This window comes from Rhipicephalus microplus, chromosome 7 (assembly GCF_043290135.1).
Source record: "Rhipicephalus microplus isolate Deutch F79 chromosome 7, USDA_Rmic, whole genome shotgun sequence".
Taxonomy (NCBI): Eukaryota; Metazoa; Arthropoda; class Arachnida; order Ixodida; family Ixodidae; genus Rhipicephalus; species Rhipicephalus microplus.
The window spans coordinates 93,554,737-93,577,009 of NC_134706.1; the positions used below are offsets into that span (position 1 = coordinate 93,554,737).

The following is a 22,273-nucleotide window of genomic DNA, read 5'->3' on the forward strand; positions in this document are numbered from 1 at the left end:
GAACCAGTCCTGTACAGATCCATCGTCCGCTGCTCCGGTGTACTTGGGGATGGGAAGGTCGGTTGATGGTTCTGCCATGATGCCGGTAACTGCTCGCGCCTGAGATCACCTCTTCTGTGGTCAATATTCAGTTGAGGCGTACTGCCGGCGGCTTCGTGAATGATGTGTGGCTGATTAGTGGTGGCCAGGTCTTCATCCTGTCGACTTGTGTGACGCTACGATGAATGGGTGACGTGGCCTGGCTCATACGCCATGTTTATTCTCAAGCACTTCTGCCTCATCAACTTCTCCCAACCATCCCTGCCTTCTTACGTCACATATATATATATAAAGGGAGAAAGAGGGATAGTGAACATGAGTGCTCGATAGTCTTGCCAATTGAACATTTAGGAGGAGAAGCTCTTCGTAAGTCTAACCTTGTCACGCGTCGCGCGTAACCGAGAGAAGAAGAGACGAGAAATAAAAGAAGGGAGTACCTCCCGAACAGTAAACTAGACGGCACTGTCACATAGAAGTACATACATACCACAGCTGTGTGAGGATATTCTAGATGTTGGTATACCGTTACTCTCCGATTGGCTGCTGCGCGCGCTTTGCCTGAGTACGCGGGGAATGAGCGCCCTTCTCAGCCTCTTGATCGTCCTTGTACTTGGGGGATCGTTCGTGGGGTATGGACGAATGAGAGCGGCGGGCGCATTGAAGATGCTTGCGCTCGGCTTGGCTCGCACCTCATCGTTGTTACCTGCGCGCCGTCTGCCTTCTCAAAAGTGATCAGACCGATGCATGGACGGACAGACAATGAATGGACGGACGCTTCACCCCACTCATCATCATTCACTGCATTGATGTGCTGTGATTTTTAAAAATTTAGTTTGAACGAACTGCTTCGCGCTATGTTCATAAATGGCACTAATGCATCAAACACGTACAGGGTCACCCCACCTAAGGCGACTCTATAAGGTGAAAGCCAGCTTCCTCTTCCTCTCAGTTGATGTGTTGATGGTCAGACCCATCCTCGACGTATGTAGTAGTTGTAGGTAGCCACCTCTCGTTTAGTCATTCGAATGTCCGCTGGATCGCGGTACTTGTATTTGATGAATATATGATGAATGGATGCGAGATGGTGGTACTTGCAATGTTCACTATATAGGCAGCCGGATGGACAGACAGACAAAGAGACGGACAGAGAGACAGACAGACTGACGGTCGGATGGATGATTCACGGTTTGCCGATGAAGACCTTCGAAGCATCACCCCACTCATCATCATTCACTCAGTGCATATGCTGTGATTTTGGGGCGGGGGGGGCGAACGGCGAGGGGGTTCTAAAGCTTTTTGCTGGCTACGGGCCTGGTGATGGTGCATGCTCCGCCTACCTTCGAACGCGTTCAGCCAACATGTTTCAGTTTGCGGCGCAATCGGGTGACCGTGTCATGTGACATTACATCACGTAACTTCATGATGATGTCATAAAGCGTCACAAACTTTCGTTCTTTTTTACGTCATAAAATAACTTTTGGCATCACCCGACCGTAACTGCGTGGGACACGACGTTCGAATTTTGCGTTTTATGAGGAACGGAAGGTTTTTGACTTAATTAAGAAGTAGAACAGGAGATGAATGTAGAGACGTGTCTGAAAATCTACATGTTTGTACTATGCCGTCATAAGACAACAATAACCAATATATACATGTTCACGCCTTAAATAAATGTCACTAAAATTGTGCATGGGCTTCGCATCGCTTGTAGCGTTCTCATTGAATCAGTTACAGTTGGGAACACCTGAAGCCTATCGTGCTTTTCGCTCTACTGTTCCATGTCTTGCAAGGTGATTCATCGCGTCACAATGCCCTTGAAATGCCGGTGAGCGAATCGCACGATCCCTGTTCTAGTAGGTTTGTTTAATTTCGATGTTCGTTCGAATTCTTTGACGAAGCGTTCGAAGGCACAGAGGTAATTAATATGCGCGTCGCATACTAAATCTATTGCCATTCTTGAAGCATCTCAACAGTGTGCACCGAAGCGGCTAGACGGTATTCGATCATTCCAGCGGGTACAGACAAATTCCACCAGACTTACGTAACGAAAAGTGGTAGCACTGTCTTGGTACGCAAAAGACGCTTTGTCTGTCGCAGTTTCTGCTGGCTTTTCAATTGTGCATGTAGTTTTCTCGGTCATGTAACGAGAAGAAAAGAAAAACTGTACGCCGACGAGCTGCATCGCGGTTGGATGTGAGTCGCATCTCACAACTTAGATTTGTTTGTTGGCGCACCTCGTAGCCCTCAGCGCGTATTATTTTCCCAACGCCTATGGCGTCCCACAACGTTGTTTTGTTGGCGCACAACGCTGCTCTCGGCGCTCATGGCGGAAATTACGTGCGGACGTCACTACAATTTCAAACCATAATGTCGACGTCGGCCTACCCGTGTTTACAAACATGGAATGGGTCGATCGAAATGGCAGACGAGACGGTGATGTCGTGAGCGTTTACGTTAGCGTCGCAGAGCGTTAAGAAGCGTTCATTGGTTTATGACTATTGAGAGACCAAACAGCGTCGCTGTTTGATCACCGTGTGACAGCTTCGTAGCACGGCTACATGGCGCTGCCTGCGTCGTTGGAATGACCAAATACGATTAGAAGAAATGGTTCACCAGGGCGTCTCTGTGAGCACAGGTGCGATTTTATAGGATGCCATACGAGAACACTTTGATATCACTGTAGACCAAGCCCTTGTATATGTTTTGAAAAGGAGATAATGACTGCAACAATCATTTTTTAGTTATAACTACTATCGGGATGAATGAGCCAGAAACATGGTGCAACCGATAGCGATGGGCTCTGTGGTTTATTTATATGAATGGCGCCCGGAGATTGTCATGCGTATGTCTGAATCTCTGCAGGTTACGCATATTGCGTGTCATGCCTCGGCTAAGAGTACGGCCCGGAGTACTTTGACATGGCTGCTTACTACTTTGTCTCAAATTTTCAAGGGTGGGGGGATTCATAAGTCATGAATTACTTCATTCGAAGTCATAACTTGCCCCGCCACGGTGGTCTAGTGGCTAAGGTACTTGGCTGCTGACCCGCAGGTCGCGGGATCAAATCCCGGCTGTGGCGGCTGCAATTCCGATGGAGGCGGAAATGTTGTAGGGCCGTGTACTCAGATTTGGATGCACGTTAAAGAATTCCAGGTGGTCAAAATTTCCGAAGCCCTTCACTACGGCGTCTCTCATAATCATATGGTGGTTTTGGGACTTTAAACCCCACAAATCAATCAATCAATCAATCAATCAATCAAGTGCATACCTTAACATAAGCTGCCCGTCCTTTGCAACCTTGAGCATTATCGCGAAGTCGAGTGAGCTGACTCTAATAATCAAAGCAAGGATTTCATAAAATCATCAAATAACGCGTAAAGCCTGCGTAATCAATTGCTAAAGTACATATGCGTAGGTTACTTTTGTGTCGCCCTAATGGATGAATGAAAGCGGCTGAACCTTTCCTAGCTTTAGTGATCGTCTCAATATTAATTTAGCGGTCCTTATTTGAGCTCCACTATAGCTTTTGGCGTTTTGGTTAAACCAGGCGTAGACCACGTAAAAAAAAGCTTTCCAACAAGCTCCGTCTTGTGTTAAGCCTGTGCACATGCAGACTATTCTGCATCCAGCTTTCTTGTCTACTTTGTTAGCTCATTGCTTCGTTAGAATCTACGAGTATCGGGTATACTCTCAAAGGCCTAATGTTTTTTTTTTCTTCTTTTTCTCCCGGCAACTAAAAGTTCCCTCATTTAGCAAATTGTAATTCATTACTCCCGTGGTAATCTACCTAGGTTTTATATACTCTGGTAAAAAAAGAAAACCGAGTGCTCCCCGAATGTTTCTGGTAGGTCGCCTCTGCTGTTGGCTCTAGGCGGATTGATAGAGCCCATTTCGGCGCAACCGCATTCACCATGCGCTGATCTCTGGAGACCCTTGAATTATATATGCAGCGGACCACACAAACCTGTATTACGTTAACGCAGTGGTGACCTAAAGCGAGGGTCGTAGCACACGTTTTTGTGGTTGTGTTTTTATTGAATGTTCAAGAGGGGCTAAATAAGTTGCATGCATTATGCAGCAGGGTTACTTATTTTTGTTATCGGTGTTTCGGTGGACAAGCTTCTCTCTCTCTCTCTTGCTGCTTTTCTACACACTGAATAACAGATTACACTGGAGAGGTGGTCGACAAAGAACGCTGTAATGGCATCCCCATGCCAACGCGAGAACACCATGTTCTTGAGATGTTAAGCGAGTCACTGGAGTCCTTTGCTATATAAGGTCCCTATAGTATATCAGCAATTCACTTATAGAGACCTAAAAATTGCATCCTTCTGAAGCTTACTGAGTGCTGTAGGCTGCCAAGCAGTAGTGTTCGTATGTATTGGAGCTGCGAGAAAATGTGTTAAAACTATTCTGAGAGGGAACATTCTTTGAATGGTAACACAACAACAAACCATCACGATAACACAATTACACCTCAACAAAATGGGTGTGCTTGCTAAAGCCCCATGGCCACAAGCGGTGTGGTGTTGTGTTGAAGCGCATTCATTTTAGAATGAGGAATGCCTCAAAGGATCCTTAAACAATTTCATGGAAGTTTTTATAGTATATGAAAACACCCAAATATAAGTACACAAGACGGTATGGTAGGAAAGATGTGAGCTCAATACTTGCCATGGTATGGTCATTTCGGTGAAGGCATGGACATGGTATCTGGTATTTTCAAACATGCACAGACATTGCCCAAAACACCGACCTATAGCACCTCCCTTGCTTCGACACGCGGCCGCTGCCACCGGAATCGAACCCGCAACCTCCGGCTGAGCTCTCGAGCATGCGTTCCCACCACAGCAGCCGGCAAGATATATTTATTTTGAAGATCCCCTAAATGCCCGCCTTGTTTATGAAGTGGTTTGCTACTTCAGGTGTCGGGTGATGACTATCATAAAAGAAGGCAATCAGGCGATCCCGCAAAGCTCACAGAACCTAATGTCTCACATGGTTGTAGGCGTCCTGATTTTGGATAAGCTATTGAACGAAATAGCATGACACGAAGGCCAGCTTACGCTGGTGTACAATTAATGTGCAGCCCTTAAGCAAGTACACTGCACACATGTCTTTTTGTGGTTCACAGAATCGTTGTAAAGTGTAGCAGCGTATTGTCATTACTCTCGTCGCTCTGTAACTTGTAATGAATTTTATTTAAGTTTTAGATAAAGTATTGAGAAATTTCAATTGATTTCAATACTTATTAGATGTGATTTCACCAATTCCGTTCGGCAATTATAAAAGTATAAATCCCCCCCGAAGAAAAAAAACAAATGTCACTTCTTCTCTGAACATCATCAATCAATAAACAAAACAAAGTTGAGGGCACTGTTGACACTCAGCAGCATCAATCAGGTAAGGGTTTATTGCCCCATTTATTCCACAAAAAAAAATGAAGCACTCTTAAAACAAACAAGCGTAGGAAATTCATCCGTAGATACGCTGTGGCGTAAGTAATTGTATTTCCATGCAGCTCCTAGATTTGTCTGCAGATCGTACACGGCGCACCAAATTGACCTGACACGAGAAAGATGCACACACAACAAGCGCTAGTTGTGTGTGTATCCTCCGTGTGTCTCGACGACTTGGTGCGCTACACAATCTTCCGTCAGGCTCGTTGCGCTCTACCAACACGCCAGTCTCAACCAGATCTGTCTTCCCTGAAATAGGTCACATATTTGGAGCTTTGGAACAGGCGTGTTTCCCCGTGCACTACGCCGTATATGAAACGCCACAACAAGTACAGTGGCCGATTCCTGCTTGCCACAACATAAGCGTAAGGAGAAAAGATAGCACGTCTGTCTCCAAAATACGGCTCAGTGAACCTAAAGTGACGGACAGGATTGGGATGAAGTTTATGCTCTCTAAAGCTCCACAAACTGCTCTGGCACCTTCTGTTCCCGATGGTCGCTGTTATACGTACACAGCTTGCTTCGAAAGACTGAACATAAACTTCTTCACTAGTACTTCACCTGCACTGTTCGAAAATGCGGGCTATGCTTTCCAATGATTTCAAGTGTAGACGTAACTAAATACTTAAATTATTATTTGCCAGTTTTTTTTTACGAATCGCTCTATAACAAAAATGAAATCTAGAAATCGTAGTCAAGAAACGTTGAAGTGTATAAAGGTAGAGTTTGTCAGCGGTTAAGTACAAGAATACTCATAAAGCGGTAGGCTATGGTTAGCAAAGTATACGATAAAAAACAATTTTTAAAGGGCAACGCATCGATTAGTCCGGTTATGGTGAATTTATATAATAAATATAAAGGCACTACTGCATTCAATATGGCGGTGACTTCTAAAGGTGTACTGCACTGTACACTTTCAACTAAAGGTAGTACTCACAAACTTCTCTTTACTAACTTCAGCACTGCGTGTGGGGCAGATGAAACCATCGAGCACCTGTTGTGTGTTTGCCCAGCGCTTCGCACACAACTCGGCGTCTTGCTCGCCACACTCCGTCGCCATGGTCTGCCGACAACTACACAGAGGTACCTTCTCTCTCCTGCATGGCACCACACCCAGGTCATCAAGGCGCTTCTTCGCTTCCTTGAGAACACTGGACAAGACAACCGGCTATAGAAGCCGCCCGCCACGTCCTTGGTTATGGACGGCATTTCTCTTCTCTCTTTTTCACATCTCTAAGGCCCCCCCCCCCCCCCCCCCTACAGGTGCAGAGCCACGCTTTCAATCAGGGCTTCAGAAGTTGAGCCTTTTCTTTTCCTGCATCTCTCTCTCTCTACTAAATAGATGTCACCTATGTTACTAACCTGTTAGTAAGTGAAGTCAGTAATGGGAAGGTTAGTAACCTTTAGCATCTCTACCCTTACTATCTCAGATAGTGATGGTTACCAACGTAGGTATTGACAGTTACTAACAAAAAATGTTCTAGCTGCAATAACTTCCCCTGACGAATCGCCCTATTTATAACGATCCAATTTGAGGGAACCAAAATTTCGATACGTAACTATATAACTGATTACGCACAGGATGTGATAACTGAGAGCAGTACATATGCACAAATCCACGTGACAAGTACAGTTCCTAAGTGTTTGCAGGAGTATTAGAAGCTTTAACTTCGAGGAACGCAGCTTGTTCCGGTGGGTGGCCATGCTGTAGGATAGATAAATTAAGTTAGGCGCCTTTATCTTGACATAGAGAGCGTAAAATTTTTTATGTGCGCGAAGTAACGTAACGTAGTACTTATAAACAAACATATTAAGAAAACAATTATATATATATCTGTTTGGTATAATACCACCGAAACAAGGCCTAATACAGAAGACCTAAGACTGCGTATTAAGCTTACATACATTGCCTCAATGAACTTAAATGCATTGACGTGCTAGTAGATAGGTTTTTAGGCGCTCGTAATAATAGCCTCTAAGGTTCGTTCAACAAGTGAAAAAAACACGTGCATGGCGAAAGATTGTTAACGGTGCACAAAAGGTTGCAGCCTTTAAGCGTCTGGTAACGTATGTAGTGAGAAGGTCATAAAAAGTTATTATTGGCCTAAAAACGTTAGTAGCAGCTGCTCGTACTTTTTTGTGGTTGCGAGCTTTCACTAACATCTTTATAAAAGTGTGTGCACGCAAGAATAAGTAATAACAGCACAGGATGTTTATGACACTTCATCGTGGAACCAACAACGGGCAAGCTCTTACACGTACACTTTTGAACGAGGCTGCTCTGTTCCCAAGGGACATGTTTAATGAGTTTCCGCCAAGGGGATCACTGGGGCCTCATCTGCCAGGTGGCAGTGACACGAAAGTGCCTTAACGTGGGAGGCCGCATGGCGCTAGTTCCACACGCCTGTCTTTTTGGGCTCAAGTATGGAGTGCTATTTTAAATGAGGAGCCCCTGAATCACTTCTTAAAGCATCTCAAGCCTATGCAGACTAGAACAGGACCTTTTAGGCAGGGCTCAGGAAAAATTTCTAAGGCATTTTTCATCCTGCCATTTCTATGATCATTCCTACTGCCAGTCTCAGCTTCCGCAAGCGTCACGTTACCCTTGCGTCATAATTTCCTTGAATATGAAAGGAAAAGAGTATGATAGGACACGTCCCTCAAGGTATACTCGAAGGTATATTAACTGTGAAGTCCCAAGACAATGCCCTGCATGAGAGAGAGCATTTTCGGTCAACAGCTCAGTATGCGTGACTCATCACAGCCAGAATTGTAGGCATCCCTTAAACATAGCATTTTCTCTAAAACTCTACTGTTTTGTATGAACGAATTTGTATTTCACTAGTGTCAGGCTATCATTGAGCTTTCCATACTTGCAGCAGCTGTGTAGCATGCACTATACTGAAGGTTACAAAGTCTTTGTCCTATGCTGATGACATAAGACTGTTTCGCAATAGGTTTTAAAACGAGACCATCCCAATATAGCTACGCTGGTGAAATAAACTACTCTAAAATGTGTCAATGAAAAATGTTATTGACTTATGCGCAAATTTTAGCACTAAATTGCTTTTAATGTTTCATACAGTGACACATTGCTTCATACAGCGCGTAGCGTTGAAACGTCAATCTTAAAAAGAACCAAATCAAAATACTCGAATGTGCTTGAGTGCTTCTACAATCTTTAGAGGGACATGTTGCGCCATTAAACGTAAAAAAAAATCTATGTCTGACGTGAACGATGTGCAAAGATACAGTAACTTTGTTGTTACGACACTGCTACATGACCTGTATTTCTGGCAGTCTCGCTCACCACCCCCTTCTCTTCTCCAATGAAACTGCGCAGACATTGAGCCTAGGATTAGAAAGTCTCCATTAATGGACTCCATGGATGTCACTCCATCAGTGTAGACGCAGCCGTGAAACGCGATTCGCCTTCTCGGTCACGTCAACGGAATCTTATAAAAACGCCAGTGTCTTGCGAGAGGATTTAGGTGGCGTGGTCCTCAGGCCTCTCCGCGGAGAAAAAAACACGGGATGCGGAGTATTTTCTTCTCGCTAGGCTCGAGACCAGGGTTGCGACAAAAATGGACTGGATCATATTAGGGTGCTTTCAGTGTCTCGTAGTGGAATTAGCGCTAGGCTGCTTCCTTACCGCAATACTCCAGCTCCTAACGGCAACTCTGTGGGCTAAAGCTTTTTAGTGTTCGGTAAAGTATAACTATTTATGTTGTTTGCATCCTTTTTATAAAATGTTTCTACTTCGGAGCCTGTTTTATGAGTGCCGGCCTTGCACAACTACTTCATGCTGTAGCGACGCTTGCATAAAAAAAAAAGAAATATCGACTGACCCACTCTGGAGGCAGTAACAGGCAGGCAATAAAACTTATTTGCATCCATAGACGACGCTCCCCCCCCCGTTCCCCCTAAACGGGCGACGTTGGCGTGCGGCAGCCACGACGGGACGGGGTGATGCATCTCCTCGGCCATGTCATGGGCTCTCTTGATAGCCCGTAGCTGGTCTTCCTTCTCGTTGCCTGTGAGATCACCGGTCCTCCGTAGGGGAAGGCCTAGAGCTCTCGCGCTGTGCAGGACATTACGACAGCATGTGTGTTAAAGTGCAACGCGGCTTAATCAAACCAACATCATGAATTGTAGGAGCAGTCATCATAGAGCCTGTCGAAATATCGTTGGATGTTACCTACAAGTTACCTAAAAACTCTTGAACGACTTGAGAAGTGTACGTTGCAAATCATAAGCCACGGAGAATCGGTATACATAAGTTTTCAATCACAACGCAATCTCCCGGCTGCGATGCCACGTGATTTAAAAATCGCTGGTTGAATATATTCCAAGACTAATAGGAATTCACCCTTAGCTGCTAATCTTTTTTCAATTCCTATACGCAATACACGACATGCTTCTATTGGCACTTGCAGTCAGGCCAAATTTTAAAGTATTTATAAAGAAAGACTGGTGGAATTTACGGAAACAAATTTAAAGAACGCGATTACTTTTGAAATCAAAACTGAACGTATTTTCAGCCTATAGCTAGCAAGTCAATTTTTTTACCGAGAGAACATATGTAAGCCTGCTTGTATGTCTGTTTGATTTCATTTTTATTGAATTCTTTTTATTGCGATAGCACTTATATTGACACTCTCGGCTACATTTTGCCCATGGCCTCAATGTCGGCATCGCTGTTCCTAACCGTTACGTATACGTATGCATGTATGTGAAAGCGCAAGAAAAAAAAAGTCAAGCCTGTGCGGGAGGCACAGCACAGTCACAGCAAAAGCTGGAAGAGCTGTCTTCCAGGGCCTTTTAAAAACACTCAGTGGGTAACTACTGCAAGCACACTTGCTTGGTACCCACTATGGCATTATTATTAAGCTTTTGAATAGTAGGCCGGCATTCGCTATGGTATTTTTCGTCATTCTTCTGAAAAGCGTGGTATCCGCTAAACACTTTCCAAGAATTTTGTGCCAATTGTCCATACAGTGGCTGACGACGATGAGGAATTACGGCTGAAGCGGGTATGCGCCACAGTTAATAAGGAAAGAAGAAGAAGATTTTGTAATGGGTCGGAGCATTGGACGGCTCAATCGTTACGCTGTTCGCATTGTGCGAAGACTGGCTGTTTTATCGCTGTTGTAACATGCTTTATAAGTCGTACTAACGCGATTGCTTTCCCGACATCAAGCCTGCCTAAGGTAAGTTTGACAACAACTCACAAGCACCGGTGTAGCGCAGTGGTAGAATATTGGGCTGGCAGCCAACGTACCCGTGCTGGAGCCCCACAGTGCCATCGGTGCTAAGACATGCCTGCCTAAGGCAAGTTTGACAAGTTACAAGCTGCGGCGTAACTCAGTGGTAGAATATTGGGCTGGTACCCAGTGGACCCGGGTTCAAGACTCACTGTGTCATTGGTGCATGGTCATTTTTCTTCTAATTTCCTCGACGTGGTTACGGACCCCGGTTGTGGCGGCGGTGGCCGCGGCGGCAGCGGACAACATGCAACTGCGCGTGACCCGAAAAGTGATCTCATAGCAGCTTTTGGTGTAAAATATTCAGGAAAGAGACTCCGGCGCGCTAGTGAGTGAGAGGCGTTAATCACTGAACCACGGAGGAGCACCTCCTTTAACGTTCCAATTGCAAGCTATTTATATGTACCACTTACCGCTGGTGACATGCATCTCGGGGGAAATATCGTGTTTTCAGCATTAAGAGCAAGTTGGCGCACTCAGCGTGCGTTGCCACGTCGTCATGACGCCGCGGCACGCGCTCTCATCTCCCAGCGAAGAGGAAGCAGGGTGGACGCTAACGCGCGCTTATCTCGCGATGGGAATATTCGTACGTCATGGCTGACCTTGGGCTTTCACGAAAACGATTCTGTTGTGGTTATCGGGTGCACAAAGGGCACTGCAATCGTTGCACAGTCTCCGTTTGTGAAAAGGGCATCCTTTTCAGACAGAGCGAAGTAACAAGTGAGACGCTTACTCACGGTAAAAAGGTCGTGAAACGCTTGCTCTGGCACGACAATGCCAAACCACCGGCGTGCACCTGCACTCAAAAAGGTGACGTCATCATAAGCAATGCTCAGCATGTTGTGGAACGTGGAACTCTTCAGTACTTGCGAGTGCGTGAAATTGGGGCACCCATCAGCGTATTTGCCATACGCAATTGGGGCTACTTTGAACTCTCCAGCTGACGTCATATTAAGAAGCGTTTTTGTGGGACGTGGATCGCGTATGGCAGACGCCGATGAGCGTCTCTTGCGCGCACTCTATATGACGTATACCCGGCGACAACTTTCTGTGGCAGCATGGCCAAGGCTACGTGGGCGGAGCCTATGCACATGTGCAACTGCGCCAAGTAGTCCGACCGCTTCGACGGGTGTTTCGGTTTCGATTTCACCAGCGCAGTCCGCGTTTGCTCGCGTTTCGGCTCGCGTTTGCTCGCGTTTCGCTGCAGGAAACGCGAGTCGCATCTTTGTGAACTCGAGAGCAATTTTTAATAATAGTGTGACGGGATTTACTGACGCGTGGACCCAGGTTGCTGGGTGAATGATACATTCAATTATTCATGTAATGGTTATACAACTCATCATGCACGTACCGTTTTTGAGCGCGAAGTTGTCGGATGGTACTACGCAGGTACCGCCGTCGCCACGTGATGATGTCGTCTCTTTTCAAAAGCTCACAGTCTCTTCCGTTTGCGAAAGAAAAAGCCGATATCGTTAAGCAGCCTTTGCATCGTTTGCACGCTCATTTTAGGCATGTTCATGTCACTGTCCCTGGTTACATCTTGAGCCAGTTTTGCAGCTGTTGGGAGTTCATTCCTCAGAAAGTATTGATGCACTTTTCTTCGTAGAGCTGCGAGGAAGAAGCTGTCGTGAAGCTCCAGTCTTGTCTTCCCGGTTTTCGCACGGTCATCCATGACGGGGAGGCGCAGGCGCTTGCGCTTCGGTGACTTCAGGGTTCCACTGTTAACGTCGAGCTTAATCCGGAAGACACTGCGCTCGCTAACACCAGTGATCTCGCTGACTTTCCGACATGCGGCTCTCACAGACAGCTGCGGGTCGCTTCTCTTTACTTGCGCGTAAACGTTGTACGCCACTTTCTTGGCCTGTACGGACAGCTTTTGATTTGACAACGCCTGGTACGGCTGCGCAGCTGGTGGACTCGCGGCACGCGGCGGTGTTTCCTCCGTAAGCAACGTTGACGAGCTGTAACCGGCGGACGCCATCTTTGACAGTGAGGAATGCGGTGAGGTAAAAAGGCGACGGAAGCCAAAAAACCCCCAAAAAACCTGAGAGAGCGTGAAACAAAATTTTTTCTACTGCGCAACGTTTTTATTCACTAATTAAAAAATAAATCCGCAAAAAATGTAAGTGACGAATGGTAAAATCTTAGTTACCCAGAACAGTATACAAACGTTTTCGTTGAGGGACTACATGCTGTGGCGCAGTAAGACAAGCGTGCTTCGGCTCCGTAGCCTTGGCTGTGCTGCCACAGAAAGTTGTCGCGGGGTATAGGGTTCCGTATTCCTAGATGGGCAAAGCGTCTACTACGCAGGTGCACTCGGCCTCATGATGTAGTTACACCGTGTGGCTGCCGATGGTGCCGCATTGTTGTTGTAAGCGACCTTTTTACGACCTCTTACCTTGTACCTGCGAGTATGTTTCATGTGTCATTTGTGAGAAACGCGGGGCACATTTTGATCTGCTTGTTACTCAGGGTGTGACCTTCCAATTTATTGCTATCGTGTTCAACGGATCACCTTTGCACCAAAGGTGTGAGTTTTAAATGCAATGCATTTCTCAGCGAACTTCGGCGTTTTTGGCGTATCTATCTATCTATCTATCTATCTATCTATCTATCTATCTATCTATCTATCTATCTATCTATCTATCTATCTATCTATCTATCTATCTATCTATCTATCTATCTATCTATCTATCTATCTATCTATCTATCTATCTATCTATCTATCTATCTATCTATCTATCTATCTATCTATCTATCTATGTATTATCTATCTATCTATCTATCTGTCTATCTATCTATCTATCTATCTATCTATCTATCTATCTATCTATCTATCTATCTATTTATCCGCTTACGTTTGGGTGCTCTTGGGCCCCGCCGCGGTGGTCTAGTGGCTAAGGTATTCGGCTGCTGACCCGCAGATCGCGGGATCGAATCTAGGCTGCGGCGGCTGCATTGACGATGGTGGCGTAATGCTGCACGCCCATGTGCTGAGATTTGGGTGCACGGTAATAAACCCCAGGTGGACCAAAATGAACTTGACTGCGGGTTTTCATTTCATTTCATTTTCATTTTTTATTTCATTTCACTTTTTTTCATTTCCAACATGGTAGATCAAAAAACTGTTTGGATCCACAGCCAAAGGCTAGAATAGGGTCCAATGATGCGATACAAGATGGCACAGTATCCAAACGATAGCACAAGGCAACAATAGCACATGTAGCAAAACAATAGAACAAGGCATTGAACCAGGACCCAGGACCCAGGATGCTAAACATTGCGGATAAAGAAGGTTTGGCATTGTACAGACATATATGTTCAGATACTCGAACTTAGGTAGGATAACAGAAACATTCAAGCAGTTTCCGTCCTGCTTTGGCGTTTTGTATTGAATTTGTAGGAGTAGCTTTTTTAAACTGTAAAATAGATTACATATATAAGCAAAAACAACCAAATAAACCCAAACTGGGATATATATCTGTCATAAATGGTCAAACTAATTATCTTTGCATTTTTTATGAAGCCATAAGTTCGCATAGTGACTAGACAAAAATAACTTTCAATCACTCACCCTGTTCAATCCTTTCAAATGGCCTGGTGCATTGGCAATGTGCAGTTACATAATAATTACATCAATCGCTCACTGCAATGTCAGCCACCATGTGTTTTGTATCACGGCAAGAAGTCTAGAGCGAAAAGAATGGCTGGTCCTTCCGTCATAGTGATCGATAAAAGACGAAAGTAAAACATGTTCTTACAAAAGTAGTATAATGTTTACTGTGCATTGATATGAGATATCTGGTGTAATGTGTAATGGCATTTGAGAGCTATCACATCGCTTAGCGTAGATGCATCTCCGTCGACACTTTGTCATACATAACCATCCCGACGACTAACGTTCACAAGTAATGAATGAACAAACCCTTGCGGTCTTACATGCTTGTCGTAGCTGTAGTCATTAACAATGAGGACGCAACCAGAGAAAGCCATCTGACAGCCAGAAAAGCGCGAGTATTTGGATGCCAAACTTGGGCTAAGGTCACCTGCTCGTCTCATGTTGGCGTTATTGAACGCCATAGCCCGACGAGAGGAAAAGGCAACGCGCGTTTTGTGTTCCTATTGCCTGTCCACGAATATTCGCGGGGTGAGTGTAATCGGTGAATGCATAGTTTCAGCCAGGTCAAGCCGGTGGTCATCACAGAGCTATGTTTGGTATAGTTGGATGCTGTGATCGAAGCGACGCCGACGCTAGGAGTAAGGTAGCCACCTGGGGTTGTGTTAAGGTGTTTACAAAATTGCACTTCTACCGCAAACAAGCCGAATGGCATTGTCGCTTAGATGTGACACGTTCAAGGAACTAATCGTGGTTATCATGGTCGTGATGCATTTCTGCACTTTACCGAAAACGCTGTGAAATCACAGTGGTAGACATAAAGACGTATTTTTCAAGCATGCAAAGTATTTGGCTGTGACGCAGTAAACAGCGCGTCCGGCTTCTGATGTCGTAGACCCACATGGGCTCGACTACCACTGACGAAACATTTGTATTCTGGTTATGCTCATTTTCGTGCATCGATCATTTCTATAACTGAAATGCGTCCTTCAAATATTGTAGTACTTTACACAAAAACATTCGGGTTAAAAAGTAATTTGCTTAAACACAAAATTCCATACTGTAATTATTTGTAGACGATTTTAAAGTGCCAGATTTCTTCAATGTTTACCTGGGACGACATTTTCAACTGAGTCGTGGAACGAAAAAGGCGTCAAATTTTCATTACAGCAACGTTACTTCGCAGCAAGTGGTCTATATACACACACTAAAAAACTCGCCACCGAGGCGTCATGGGTAGGGAATTGTTTTGTTGCAGACTGGGTGTAAGTTTCTAATCTCGATCACGGCTTGTGAATTACAGTGAGGACTGAAATTACAAAACATTCGTCTGTTCAGATTTGTGGGCATGTTGATGTTTTGCATATTTACATGATAAATTCAAACCTATCTGATTTATATGGTCAGTTTTGACACAAAAAGCACTATCTTATATGTTTTATAGGAAGACTACGTAAAAGACGAGTGAAGCACTTTGTGCTTTGACGAGAACGATGATTACATATGAGAAAGAGGACCGCCCTTCCGAGAAAAAATACTGTACCATAAAATTTCAAGAACAAAGGTTACTTGAAGTGCTACGCCAGTGTATATGGAGCAAACATATAAAGACGTTGTCCTACGAAATAAAGGCAATAAGTTATATGACTTCAGTAACATGTTTTGGCAAATCAAAACTATTGGTGTCATGAAGTGACCTGACGAAAACAAAGAGAAGAAAGAGACTAGGAGTATACATGACACAACGTATTTGTGTAGCCTAGCGAACAGGTAATACGTGAAATCTATAACTTCTTGAAGAAAAAGCGATACAAAGTTGTATTATACAGCCTTCTGATTTTGCCCCGCTACGTTTTCTTAACACTGCCTAAATCTTCCAGAACCAGGGCTTGCTAATTTTTTTTACTCTATGGTACTTGTAAATCACGTGCATCTATGATTTACTAAGAAAGTCACGTATATCTATAAATAACAAGAATATAATCTGGTGTTTTACCTCTCAGAGACACGAGATTACTATCAGAGACGCCATGGTTAATAGCTCTGGAAGTTTTGACCATATGGTGTTCTTTAATGCGCACTGTCAATGCACGGGGCATGGTCCCGTACCATTTTGCCAGAGAAGGACCGAAGAGAGGGACCGCAGTGGCTGGTATCAAACCCGCGACCTTTATGCTAGTATCTGTGCACCGTAGCCGCTGATCCACCGAGAGGAACCGCGCAAATGAACGTGAAGCTACTTCGTCTTTACGTAAATTTCACTGTATTCATTGCACATCTTATAATAGAAAAACCATTAGTACCTCCGGACACAGAGCATTATATTGGCCACTTTCATGGAGGCCACAAAAGACTAAGTGAAGCGCTCACCCGCCTTTTGCCTCAATTCTTTGATCTGTGCTCGACGACGGGGAATAAGGTCTTTTTATCAAAAATTTCTTTTTGCCCTTTGCACTGGAAATACTCCCACTTAAATGACTGCTCTTCATCTCCAATGAAATAGGCAATAGCTGCTTACTCGTGTGCTTTTTTTAACAAAAAAAATGCTTCAACTTTTCTAGTCCCATCTCATTGGTGGTGTCTGCAGCCCTACAGTTTTATCGCCAAAGGGTATTCTGTATCCAGGAGTTCTTTACCGAATGGTCTTGGATCTGACAACGGACCGCGTTTTCACTCCATAAGTTTTTTCGCCTTGAACTGCCCGATTTTGGCAAATTGATTTCCCGCACATCTTCCTTCCATTTTTCTTTCCTTAACAGCGTGCCTCGCCTCACACAGCTGCTGCAAAATGGCCCCTTATAAGACTACTTTTGTCACGCACCTAAACTTTTCAAATTCACTACTCCTGAGCACTTTCCGGTAACCTGAATGCTTATATGTAGCTTTTCTCAGGAAACCGCCACACGTGTACATATCTACCTAATTTCGCATATACCTCTCAAGATATGTATATATATATATATATATATATATATATATATATATATATATATAATGCTTCTCCACATTGGGGTTATGCTGCTGTCGTGTTCAGTGGGTACATACCTGAGTTAGTTACTGAAGTCTTCGGCCCCTTTATCGTAAGATTTGCAATTGTGCAAATTATATAAAATTCTCTACGAGCATTCGCAGAAGAGTTTGCTACATAGGATTTACTTTTCTGAGTAGACACAAAGTAACTGTCGAGATACGTCATTTCCAAGTGTGTCTGGATAATAACAAGCAACGCGTTCATTCAATGAAAGGAGCTCACGCCATTGCGAAAGAAATACGTTTTGCCAGTACACACTAATAGACAATATTCTAGCCCACTTTATAGGGCCTTTTTTATCATAAAAGTCTATAGACCGCACCTTAAGGTATTATGCAATAAAACGTAGTAATGTCTGCGTATATATATATATATATATATATATATATATATATATATATATATATATATATATATATATATATATATATATTCGAGTAGATCCTGCGTGAGCGTTCGCAACGTGGTTTATTTCGACGTTTCGGCCTAGAGTCTGGCCATCATCAGGATATATATATATATATATATTGTGCATGTTCACCATGAACAGTTCGAATTTCAGGAATTAGCAAAACGCCAATGAAAGTTAAAAATATGAAGGTTCTGTTTTAACAAATACCGCCCAAGTAATTATCTAGTCATCGAAGGTTTCAACAAGGTTAATAAAACACATTCGCAACGTCACAATAACAGATTCTGACATTTGTTGAAATTAAATATTTGAACTTTTATTTTTTAAATACATAAGTGAGCAATTGTGGCATCCTCAATTGTCATCAAGCAACTTTCTGATATAAAAGCTGCAATAGAGTACAAATACTGAACTCGGCAATGTAATCATTTCCCCCTGCCTACCAAATGTGCTACGTCAGTTGTGTCAAGCTGACTTTTCTCTTGACAAAAAGGCAGTTTCAGAAGTAAAAGAGGGGCTGGCCCAAGTTACGTTGAGTTTGACGAGGCGCTAATTCACTAATTAGGCCTCGCAATTCAACAGAGCAGTGGAAGCTTTTATAGTGCATTAACGGAACAAGGACAAATAGTAGTGCACTTACGGAGAAGGAAGCGTTCAAACTAAAGCACCGAACCTCAGTAGATCATTGTTTCGATCAGGATTTCCCCATTAAGCGTATTACTGCAGGATTTCTGTCAGGAGGCGAGCGTCGCGGTATGATGAAAGTCAAAGCATATAGGCTACTTTCACTATCCGTCGTACCGGGACTACACCTAGACGTTACGGTTTTAAACGGTTATATAACAAAGGCAGTAGGCGTTGTGGTATCTCGAGCGACGCCTAATGCGCGTCGTGGTAACCACAAGTGTCATCGTTAAGTCATTAATTAGCTTTGTGGGATCAAGGGTAGTGAATTGCCGGTGTTTAGGTTATACTAAGAAGCCCAACGTTTGATGAAGCATATATAGATAAGAGCCAGAGCCCAGCGTAACCTTTACACAGTCTCTAGAGTGTATACTTAGTATTGGGAATAGGGTAAGCGAAGTATTAACAAAACGAATATTTCTTTTGGCGTAACTTTGAATCTGTACATTTTTCTGAACTAGAATCAGTCGTTTGTTTGAGTGGGGTTTTCTCTCAAAAAAGGACACATTTCACAACTTTTGCGTTGGTCTGTCGTGCCCCCATTCTTATGTAGCAAGCGATTCCTTCAAATTTGAACGACATAGCCATATGGAAAGGTTACAATTTGCAAGCTAGAGTGCATTTGCCAAAATCAGGAAAGAATGGGCTCGGAACTGCGGAAACGTAAGAAAGCAGAAGCAACCAAGCTTTTTGTTGAGAAATCTATATCTGGCCGGGCCGTCTTTGAAGTGCCATCATTGGTAAGCACCGAAGCTATTATCGTCTGGATATTAAAGGAAATACAGCAAGTTTGGAGGACATGCGAAAACCCATCCGGACCACATATTTTCACATGGCATCAAAAGATAAAAATCCATTCCACGGCGTTTGCCCGAAGGACGATAAAACTTGTGCGAATTCAAGAAAGCCCAGTTTAATGGTGAACCACTCGTTGTTATAGAACATCTTTTAACATCAGTTATTGAAGAACTAGATCATCCAGGACTACCTGCTAAATGCAACTTTTGCAAAGCTCAAGACCCTAAAGAGTCGTTGAATTGTCGTGTGTATCAGCGCACACCAAGAAAAACATTTTTGCCTGACATCAAACACTGAGTATATGCACTATTGACTCTGTGTTCACGTTTACAGATGGCAATTTAGCCCGTATAAGCGTGCTGAACTCTTTAGAAATTTCGCCAGAGCATTGCACACTACATGGCCTACCCATTTTTGACTTGCGTCGACAGTATACTGTGCTTTTACGGCTGGGTAGCAGGCGACAAAGGAGGCTCACCAGGCAACGTGTTTCCCACAAAAAAAATAAAATGTCTTAGTGATGAGTATCTGGCTGCTGCACATTTATTAGGCCCGTGAATTTGTTGTTATTCCTTTGTACTTTTCAAGTTATTCATTATATCAACTCTAAACGTGATTATCTCGAAACATGCTTTTTTTGCGTTTTGGAGCACACCATTTTTTGCAGCACACCCCCTTTTGCAGCACACAGCTCCAACTTTGCGCGTTTCCTTTTTTTTGTTTTTCTTTTCAATTTCTTCCCACGCTCTGAGAACGTTTTTGAATCACTACCACCTAACTAGAAGTGAAGCGGAGACTGCACTCTTCTCTTTATAGTATTTTGCTTTTCGGAGAGCGATCATCAACAGGGACACGCACCACCACCATGACATGACGTCACCACTAACCCCTTTAAAACTAACACTGCAAGAATCACGTGGTGCCTTTGAAGAATATATGACCTCTTATCGAAGTGTCGGCCAGCCAGTCCAAGGCACTTCATGTGTTCATTCTATGATTATCCAACTATGGCGAGAATAGCGCTTACCCTGATTCCTTAAAACAAGTGCATAAAAACTTCTTTGGTAGCGCATCCGGCCTGTAGAGGCAGGGCCATTCACGTAGTGTTAATATAGGCCCCAGCTGACTTGATATTGGCTAGCGAATAAACAGACCCTGCTATTTTTACCACTGTGGTTCGCAAAAAAAAAGGTGCTTCGAGTTTGAACCAACGAAAATTCCACAAAACATAAGGCGTTGGTGGACGTGAGATAACGCGTGCAATATACTTCCGAGTAGTCGTTCCCTATGAAACCTGCCTTAACAGAACATAAAATTGATTTTCATGAGGTTATTCAATGCATCACTTAACTCCACCTTTCCTGCGATGTTTTTTAACGTGAGCTGAATACGCAGTCTCAAGAGATTTTGCGTAAAACTCTATAATAATGCTATAGTCGCACATGTCAACATAGTGTTCTGCTATTGGTTATCATAGTTTTGTGGCACTGTTTGTCACAACGCAAGTTTTCACTCAACAGGCACGAGAAGACAGTGGTACAAGTAGTAGAAATAAACGAAGTGTCTTGAAGAGAAAGAGTATACGTATTTTAAGCCCTTGTACGCAAGTACTTATTTAGGAATTTAAAATACGCCGTGTATGAGTTACCACCGCTTTACGGTGAATATATAGCACTTTTTTCTCGTGCCCCTGTAAATTTTGTACAGTTCCCAATTCTCGCAGAGCCAGTCTTCCATTGTTTGTTAGGAAATAGACATTTTGTCATAAATAGGCTGAAAGAAACAGTGTGAGCGATTTACTAATCAAGAACAAACTAGGAGAAGACTATCTTTGACAAAAAGAAATTTCAACGAGGCCAATGCGAGGTTACGCTGTCGTGCTCTACCCTTGAAGACAACGCTAGAGCATCCTCTTTTTTTAATTTCTTGCAATTAGAAATCACCGAAATTGACCCCTTGTAAAATCAAACTCTTGTTTTCCAGTGGAGCTACACCATAATTACTAAGTTCCCACACGGTGTTGGCTACCGATTAGTGTTTCGGGTTCGCGTGAGACCCAAATAAAAAAGACGTAAGCTATTATCAAAACACTATATTTCAGCGACATTCTGGAACGTTCAGCTCACCTTTTTCTACAGGGTTGAATGCCGTGGATGCCGTTTTATGATGTCTTCATAATCCTTGTAGAAACGGTGACTCGTTGGTCTGTATGCACTGCCAAAACACACTTGCCCTCCAGCATGAAGTTCCCTGAAGTGTCGCTGTCTAGAGTCGAAATGATTGGTGACCCTTAATTCTCCATTATACTAAGACATGTGCGCTTAGTACAGCTCTGACATTTTTTCCCACTATAATTCTGGCGTTCGGCTAAAGTAATGTCTCCTTCACGAGGCACTGAATTAACTGGAATACTGTGCGCGCGAGCCCTTCATGTTTTATAATTTTAATTCCTGACTGACCCTTCACTAAGTCGCGTCCAAGCTTTAGCAATAAAGGCAGTGAACTGTATAACCCAGATATCAGAAATTGGAATGGAAAGCACCTCTTATTTCTAACGGCGCAGCTCAGCTTAGAAAAGAGGACGCGTCCAAAGTTCTCGCCTGTTGCTTCGACCACTTTCGAAACCGAAGTTTCTTATTAGCTTCCGGGAGCGTAGTGAGGAAGAAAAAAAATGGGGAGATGAATTTCAGCGGTACGAAAATAAAATAAACGGGTAGCGATGAAGGCGCACTGAAGTAGAAACGCACGCGGGAGCAAGAAGAAAGCGCAAACGATACGGGCTCAGCTGACGGCGGCTGAAGCGTGCCGGCACCGCGCGAGAGAACGAAACTGGTGGCCCAACCGGCGACGCGCTCCGATGTTTGACACGGATCGACCAACACCACCGAGGGTTTTCCCCTTTCGACTTGGGACGTCGCGACTAGGGGGAGCAAGCTCATCTGCGCATGCGCACACCCGTGCCTCCTGTTG

General features: G+C 43.9%; 1 protein-coding gene across 2 annotated transcripts in view; it reads right to left on the reverse strand.

The window, feature by feature from the left end:
- The window catches only part of LOC119184937 (allatostatin-A receptor), a 129,908-nt gene that overhangs the window by 36,685 nt on the left and 70,950 nt on the right, over positions 1-22,273 (reverse strand). Inside the window, exon 1 of one of the 2 annotated variants that reach the window (XM_075869473.1) lies at positions 21,430-22,161. The exons of the other annotated variant lie outside the window; for it this stretch is intronic. The gene's annotated coding sequence lies outside the window, so the exon portion shown is untranslated. Of the gene's footprint in view, positions 1-21,429; positions 22,162-22,273 lie in introns of those variants that run through there. 2 annotated transcript variants of the gene reach the window in all.